Source organism: Gracilinanus agilis, chromosome 3 (genome assembly GCF_016433145.1).
Source record: "Gracilinanus agilis isolate LMUSP501 chromosome 3, AgileGrace, whole genome shotgun sequence".
Lineage (NCBI taxonomy): Eukaryota > Metazoa > Chordata > Mammalia > Didelphimorphia > Didelphidae > Gracilinanus > Gracilinanus agilis.
In genome coordinates, this window is record NC_058132.1 from 491,548,696 (window position 1) to 491,557,855 (window position 9,160).

Consider the following 9,160-nt stretch of genomic DNA (forward strand, 5'->3'; position numbering starts at 1 on the left):
CGAGCGCCCGGCCCCGGGCCCCCGGCAGCTCGCACAAGGCTAGAGCCAGCAGGGCCACGGCGCTCCCGAGGCCGCCGCCATCGCTCTGCCACCGCCGCCGCCACCGCACCATGGCCGCGCCGCGTCGCACCGAACTGAGGAGAAGGAGGCTGAGGCGGCGGCAGCGGCGGCGGGCACGACCGGGAGGGGGGCTGGCCCCCCCGGAGGGCGCCCCGAGCGCGAGACTAGAAAGGAGGAGCGCGCGCTCTCAGGAGGCGGAGAGGCAGGGCAAGTGAGGAGGGGGCGACAGGACGTCGGCTCCTGCGAGCCAGACTCCAGCAGGGGGGAGGTTAGGTCGCGAGGCAGAGGGGGAATGGAAGAGGAGGTTGGGGGCGGGAGGAGGTGCTAGAGGGTGGAGCCAAACCTCGAGGGCCACTGGGATTCGTGAGCACATAGGTGGGCGGGTCCTGAGGGGTGTGTTTTGACGCTCTTGCGCGCGCTCTCTCCCTCTTTCCCTCTGACCTAAGGGGGAGGGCAGACTACGCGAGCTGGAGATCCTGGTGACCTGGGCTTGGGAGGAGGTTCTGGGAGGGAACCCAAAGATCTGCATTTCTGCGCCTGCGGGCTGCATTTCCAATTTCCGTCACACCCTTCTCTTGATTTGGCAAACTGATTGGACCAAGGTGATTATGGAGACCTAGAATTAGTTCTGATGCAGTTGTTCTTAACCTTTCTTTTGTGTCATGGACTCTTTCTGCAGTCTGGTGAAGTAGGCTTCTCAGAATAAAATTTTAAAATCCATTTAACAAACAGTCGAAACCTTGGATGATCTCTCTCTTAATGTGAACTCTTTGAAGAAATGTAGAGGAAAACATGATTTCTCACTTGTTTATTTGAGTATATGATTTGGGGTTTGGGTTTTATAAGATTACTCAAAAAATGAATAATATGGAAATAGGTTTTGAGTGATAATACATGTATAACCTAGTAAAATTGCTTGTCAACTGGGGGAGGGGAGAGAGACAACATGAATCATATAACCTTGGAAAAGTTATGTGTAAATTTGTTACTGGAATAAAATGGAGATAAAAAAAAAAAAAGAATGTGAGCTCCTTGAGAGCAGAACCTGTATTTGCTTTCAATACAGATATTTTATGTGTATCCCTAGCATTTAGCACAGTAATTTGCAAGTAAGCACTTAATAAATGCATTCATCCATTCATTCATGCATACTTACATGCATAAAATACATAGGATTACAAAGGAAACCAATTATGTTAGAATAGTTGTTTTATATATACATATATTTACATGTATGTGTGTGTATTTTTAAGTTCACAGTCCTCAGGTTAAGAATCTGAAAAACTTTTGGGAATGATTTCCTCAGTCAGAAAATCTGTGTGGAAACCCTCTCCACCAATGCAGATTTGTAACTCCTCTATATCTTAAAAATCTTAGAAAGTTGTGTTCCAGAGAGAAGGGGTCAATGACCTCTCCAAGTATGTGGTAGTCAGAACTTAAAGCCCTCTTCAAGATAGAAGAGATCAAGATAGCCTCATAAAATGTTAAGAGTTGAAAAGGATCTTAGGGTTGAAGGACTGCAGATAGGAAAACTAAGGATACTTGAGAGGAATGGCCACATTGCTTGAGGCTTTAATTCTGATCTTTTAATTCAACTAAATTACACAATATGATTAAAGAGCCTGTTGAATGAAGAGAAATGTGATCCAATCTGGGGAGTTACAGGAACCCTGCTCTTATGAAACTTACAATCTATATATCTATGTCTATTGGACATAGATATATAGATACACACATAGTTAGGACCTTGAGAATAAGTTCATATAAAAAAAGTGAGATAGATGGTTATGTGTACGTGTGAGTATGTTGTATGATTTATCCCTGGCACCATACACAGTTCTCTGGGTGGTAGTTGTTAAATATTTGTTCAGTTTAAAAATTACTCCTTTAGTGATCTTAGCAGAATCCAACCACTGTAGATTTTTAACTGGCATAGTAATCCTAAGGCTTGCTTCTGAACTGAGAATAGATTGAAGCCCCATTTAAGACAAATTCTGATTGACCTTAAGCAAGTCATTTAACTTCTCAAGACCTACATATAAGACTACAAATTTCAGAAAAGATTTACTCTGATAGAGACCATTTCCTCCCAGTATTCCCTAACAACCAAATCACAAGGCAGACCAAACACCAAAAATCTATACAACCATGTAAAACATAACCAATAACATCTGATAAGCAGTCATTAAGAATTTTTTAAGGAGCAATATTACTTAAACCAAAAGTGATTGTGTAAAATGGGGGATATTTGCTACAATTTAGCAACCTTTCTTGCATCATCCAGAAAACAAGCCTGTCAGTTCTTAGAAATGATGATGTCTGAGAAGATGTTGTCAACAAATTTCTCCTCCACCCCAAACTTCTTTGAAAAGGTAGGGCCTTCCCAAGACTGGAACACTGCATTTATTTTCAGATTTTTTTTCAATGTATTAATTGGTTTTACAGATTTTTTTCCTTCCTCTTTTTCTTATAAAACTTTTTTGTTATATGACATACAGAAATGTAAGCCATGTAGAACAAAGGATATCAATAAAGTTTTATTTAAACAACAGCAACAAAAAAAGGGTCATACATGTTATGACTTCCAGAGTAAGTTCAAATGAAAAAGAAGTCAAAGATGTGACAGTTAAAAGGAAGACACAGCGCTAGAAATGAAAGATTCTCCCTCATGGCAGAAAGCAGCATGTGTATGACAACTGGCCAGAACAGAAAATGATTCCAGTACTTCAGAACAGGTCACCCTCTGATGTGAAGCTGAATACCTTTGAAGGGAGTTTGTTGAGTTAATTTTTCTGTGATGACTTTTATTATTATAGGGGAGTGCTTTTTCTTGACTGTCCTGAACATCTTAAAATATAATTCCCTCATAAAACCTATTGCCACATATCTATACCATATCCTGACAAAGCAGTTTTATTTTAAAACCAATTTAGTAAGATGGGTAAAATTATAGCTTCTTTAAAGTTGCGTACTAGCAACATAGTCTTTTCTATGACATTTCATATATAACCTATAATGTTGAATTAAATACAATCAAAGAATACCTACATGGCTATCATACATAGACTGGATTCGTTACAAGGCTTTTGGCAGCAAAATAATGATCTATTATTTGGGAATATAAATGTACTGCTAAAAAGATGGATAGAGCATATAAAACTGGCTTGGTTAAAAACTCTCTACAGCTACATGTAAAAAGCTCATCACATTTTCTTCTGACTGACTCATTTTTACATCTTTTGATGAAGGTCTGTCAAGAAAAGTGGATGACTATATCAACTTTAGGAGTCCTTAAGTCATCTCTCCCAATATCCCTTTGGTGTGGGCCACTTTTTGAACCCTAGTCTAGAACTCTCTCTAGTCTATAATCTAGGGAATTTTGTTAAAACTTTTTTAGTTGAGGTAATAATATGAAAAAAATCACTGGACTGGGTAGTCAAGGGACTTTAGATTCTAGTCTAAGCTCTACCACTCACTTTCTAGGTGACCTTAGGTAAATAACTTCTGTAGTCTCTGGGTAACTAAAATGAGACAATAAAATTAGATGATAACTTTAAGATCTTTTATGACTCTAAAATTACATAATTTTTCTTTGTTGTCCTTAGCCATATCATCAGTTACCAATTCCAGTTCTCTCTCTCTCTTTCTCTTCCTTTCTCTTTCTCTTTCTCTTTCTCTTCGTTCCTTCCTTCCTTCCTTCCTTCCTTCCTCCCTCCCTCCCTCCCTCCCTCCCTCTTTCTTTCTTTCTTTCTTTCTTTCTTTCTTTCTTTCTTTCTTTCTTTCTTTCTTTCTTTCTTTCTTTCTTTCTTTCTTCCTTTCCTTCTTCCTTTCTTCCTTTCCTTCTTCCTTTCCCTTTCATTCTGTCTTAGAATTGATACTGAGTATCAGTTCCAAGGCAAATGAGAGGTAAGGGTACTACTCTATCCACTAAGACACATAGTTGCCCCCAATAAGTATCCTTTTGATGAAGGTCTTCTGTCAAGAAAAGCAGATGACTGTCAACTTCAGGAGTCCTTCAGTCATCTCTCTCAGTACCCTTTTGGTGTGGACCATTTTTTGAAACTTAGTCTAAAACTTTCTGGTCTGTAATCTATTTTTCTGAACATCCTGAACATAGGCACATTGGCTTTAAGATTAAGTCCTAGCACCATACAATGTTAGAACTGAAAAATTCTAACCCTGCCTTCAAGAGGGGTTTAAGTTCTGCCTATGACACATACATATGTGTCACTAAGTCATTGATCCCTTTGTGGAACACAACTTTCTAAGAATTGTATGATACAGAGGAATTACAAATCTACATTGATAGAGAGGGTTTCCACACTGGGCATTTCTGACCAATGAAATCACCTCTCCTCCTCCAAAAAAGAGATTGTTCAGAGATTCTTAACAAATCTGTGAACTTAAAAATATATATATTTTACAACTGTTCTAACAATTGATTTCCTTTGTAATCCTGTGTATTTTATTTACTTAAGTAGGTATGCATGCATGAATGAATGTACTTATTAAGTACTTAAAATGTGCAAACTACAGTGCTAAATGCTAGGTATATAAATAGAATATTTATAATGTATATGAAGAATGTGTCATCTCCCTTGTGAAAGAACAATCATCCTAACAGCAGGCCTGGACCAGGACATACGAGCTGACTGGGCAGGGCATGTCAAAGTGTTCTCTATGACCAATGTCATAAGGCTGATTTGATTACTTCAAAATAAAACAAACTGAAACTACTTTCTGGTGCTTTATAGATGTTTGAACTTGTCTTTTCCCTCACCCCATTCAAGAATAGGTCTGGACTGAAGAGTCATTTTTAATCATTCAATATATTCTCCCTTTAGCTCCTCCACTTGCCCCCATCCAAGCCTCTCCCTGCCTCAAACCAAAATACCACTGCTCTACTACGTTAGTTAACAACAACAGCTTCTTTTTCAGCATCTTTGCATCCAGAAAAAGTAAATTTATTTGCTATATACAGTTCCTGCCCTCAAGGACCTTATATATAATTCACAGGAAAGTGAGAAATTCAACCTATACACAAATGGGTATAATTCAAAGGAAAATTGAGGAAGGAGAAGACATTAACAACCTGAGTAGGGGCATGGCAAGCCAAGGAAGTCTTCATTAAATTAAATTTTAAGGGCAGATAAGGATTCTAAGAGGTTTCTTTGATTATGGGCACTGGGAACAGCCTGTATAATTCCATGGAATGCCATGTTTGAGGACTAATTAGTAGTCCAGCTTGGTTGGAATGCAAAGTCTGTGAAGGGAAATATCATCAAGTAAAGATGGAAAGGTAGGTGGAAATCAGATTGTTGAAGGCCTTAAATGCTAAAGAGTTTGCATTGCATGCTATAAGTAATAGAGAGCCACTAAAGTTTTTTGAGCAGGAAAGGAGCATAATTAAGAAGAGTATTTTGGAATTTTATGACTAGTAAGATGGTAGCTTAGGCTCTTTTTGGATGCCTCTTTAACCCTTTAATCTCAAAATAAAGGAATTTTACATCAGTTGTAGAGTTATGACTAAATCTATAAGAGAAGACAGAACATTCAAACAGGGTAAAAATGCTATGAATCAATACCAGAGGAGATTAATCTCTAAAGGTCTCATTTATTTCCCCTTTCCCATAAGTTTCTATAATTCTTTGGCAGTTGACACAAGTAAAGTTGTGGGTGTGTGTCCAGGTTCCTATCTTGAGATCTTTCACAGCTAGAGTGCCTTTGCCCAAACATCATGATAGTAAGGAATTGGGATCGTTAACCCTGGATGTTACTCAGAGCAAATACATAGTCCAATGACCTTCCACTCCTTCCCACAGCCTACAATATTAGGAGATTAGAGTATTCTTATAGTTCAAATTTGAGGGTCTACTCAACAGTAAAGGAAGTAGCCAAAGAGATAAAAGAACACCAGAAAGAGGTTGAAACACTTAAGGATCAAGAGAAAAAAGTCTCAATAAAAGCCCAATCCACAGACAGATAAACCAGTAGAGGATACTAAAATAAAGGAAGAAATTCACACAAAGATAAATCAAAATATGCTTAGCAGATATTATAATATGAAAATCATTGAACCAATAGTGCCTGATGAAAGACAGAATCTTGTGGATCCTACCAGATCCTTTCAGAATAAGAAGGAACTCCAAAATGGTTCAAAAGAGAAATAAAATTAGTAGAAAAAGTAAGTAGGAGTGAATTTAGGTCACAAATTAGAACTGTTAATATACAAAGTGGAACTCCCAATGTAGAATTAAATATATATATGTATACATATGTGTGTGTACATACATACACATATACATACATAATATATACAGTATATATTTACTATATACATACCCAGACAGAGACACAGTATATAGTAGTATAGGAAAAATCAAATCCATGATAAAAAAAATCTCTAAAGAAACAGAAGCTATGAGTGAAGTTTACTAGTTTGGAACACAAAAATACTGCAGTGAGTGAACAAACAAAATGGAATATGGTAAGAACACCTCAGGAAAATAAAAGATCATTTTCAAATGGGAGGATCTAGGAAAGCTTCATGGAAAAGGCAAAATTTTGTGCTGGATCTTAAAGAATGAGTAGAATTGGGGTCACAGTCCACAGTCACTGACAAAATAAGTTCCTTCTTAAACATATTTTCTATAATGATGATATCTTCCATTTATATAGTATTTTATGCTGTAGGGGGCACAATGAATAGAGTGCTGAACACTGTAGTTTAAATCCAACCTCAGATACTTAACTATGTGACTCTGGGCAAGTCCCTTTAACCTCTGTCTCATTTTCCTCATCAGTAAAAATAGGGATAATAATAGCACTTACCTCCCAAAATTGTAAGGACAAAATAACATAATGTTTGTAATGAGTTTCGAAAACCTTAAAATACTATATTAATGCTAGTTATTAAAAAGCACATTAGCACACATTATCTCTGCTATCCCTAATAATTATCTGTCCATCTAGGAAGATAAATATTGTTTTTACAGTGGAGGAAATTGATTCAACAAGGCTATGCTGTTTGCCTAAGGTCACATGGCTAATAAGTGGTCCAGCCAGCACAATAGCTCAATTATTAAAAATACCTAGTCTAAAGTTCCATATTTTTTTCTGCTGTAGAATCTATAGACTTTATTTCATCAAAATCAAACTTCTCAGCTCTTCTCCTTTACTAGCCCTTCTCCTGACTCCTCTGTCAATATCACATATTCCGTCTCCTTCTAGAGGCATTGACTTCAGCCAAGTTCATTCGTATCATGTTATCATTGATCAAGAGTTGGACTGTCTAGTCCAGCCCCCTCATTTTACAGGAAACTCCAGCCAAGAAAGGTTGGTGACTTGCTCAAGGTCACACAGATAAACATCAAAGACAATCTTTCTGCTGTACCATTTTGCCTCTGATATAATTCTTGCTCTGTACAGTATTCATTTCTGCCTCCTTGTCCTCTACTCTGCCAGTTCTTATATACTATTTATTCTCCTCCCTGAATCATCCTCTATTTTGTTTATCTGTGTGTGTGCAAGCAATTTTCTTAGTAAAGGATCATAAAGGTTAAAAAAAAGGATAATTAATATTGACTCTAGTGAATGAATGATAATTAGATCATTTAGTATAATATAAATTGACAGAGACAATTTAAAAACAATTGGGTGTCTGGTTTTCTCAGATTATGACCAGATTGATTCTAGTATGATTCCTGGGAATCGTTCCAAAGATCCTCAAATGAGTGAGAATCTGGTAAAGGTTATAGATTTAAAGGTCAAGTGTCTGGGAGCAGTGATACGCAAAGCATAATGTATTTTTACATCATGCACAAATTATAGACTATCAAATCCAAATGGAATAGAAAGTTACCTACTCCAAGCCTTCATTTTCCAGATGAGAAAATATATGTACATATGTACATGTGTGCGTATAGTACATCTTATTCCTGGATTCTGAATTTGTATATCTGGCTGCTAAAATCAAGATTCAAATAAGTTTTGCAGCTATTTAATGGACATGAGAATTTGAGTCCCCAGATGTGTACTTCCCAGCTGAGGTCTAACCAAATGACCCTTTGTCTTCCTTACAGAGAAAACACATGTGTTAAATAAGTTTTGTTCAGGCTTGTTTTATTGTGCTTTCTTTAAAAAGAAATACAAATAACAAGGTTATGTATTGATCAGTTGTTGAAAATGTTGTGACCAATATACTAACCCTATATTTCCTAGGAGCAATGTTTTAGTATTCACTACTCTAGTGTTTGCAGCTACTTAATAGAATATAACTACCATGAATGACTAAATGAAGACAATCAACTACACTTACCCTGTGTGAAGGACTGTGCTCTACAGAAACAGAGGTAAGCTATGAAATTAAACTCTTATCCTTCTCAAAGATTGAAGTAGTACAATGAGAAGGACTAAGCGCCATGTGTTGGGAGAGTAAATATATGTACTTGTGTTTATACCTTTTGAAGTAAACATTCCTTTGTAAAAACTAACCTGGCTCAGAGCAGCTAAATGGCTCGGTGGATAGAGCACCAAACCTGGAGTTGAGAGGGACTGGTTTCAAATGTGACATCAGACACTTCCTAGGTATGTGACCATGGGCAAGTTACCTCCAGTTGCCTAGCCCTCATCACTCTTCTGCCTTGGAATGGATTCTCAGTATCAATTCTAAGACAGAAGGTAAAGGTTTAAAAATGTAAAAGATTGGGGAATGAGCTAGGCAAAGTCACAGAGCTAGGAAGCAGTTCTGGAAACCATGGAACTGAGTTCATGAAGATGAACATCATAAAATAAACCTAGCTAAGCAGTTTATATTTTATCTGAGAAGTAATTTGAACCAATGGAAGGTTCTTGATCTGGGGAGTGCATGTATTGTTTGAGCCTAGCCCAGTGTGGCTTAGAAACTGGACCACCGGTACCTGCTGTTAAAGACCTTTCACTAAGGACCTAGGTTATATTTCGATTTGTTAGGTAATTATCATGCTTTGCTTAATAAATCAGTGGGCTCAGAAGATCAAACCTTTGTTTCCTTAGTCATTTCATCTTTTGCTTGTTACAAAGACATTCAAGACTTGGTTCTGAAGTATATATATATATATAT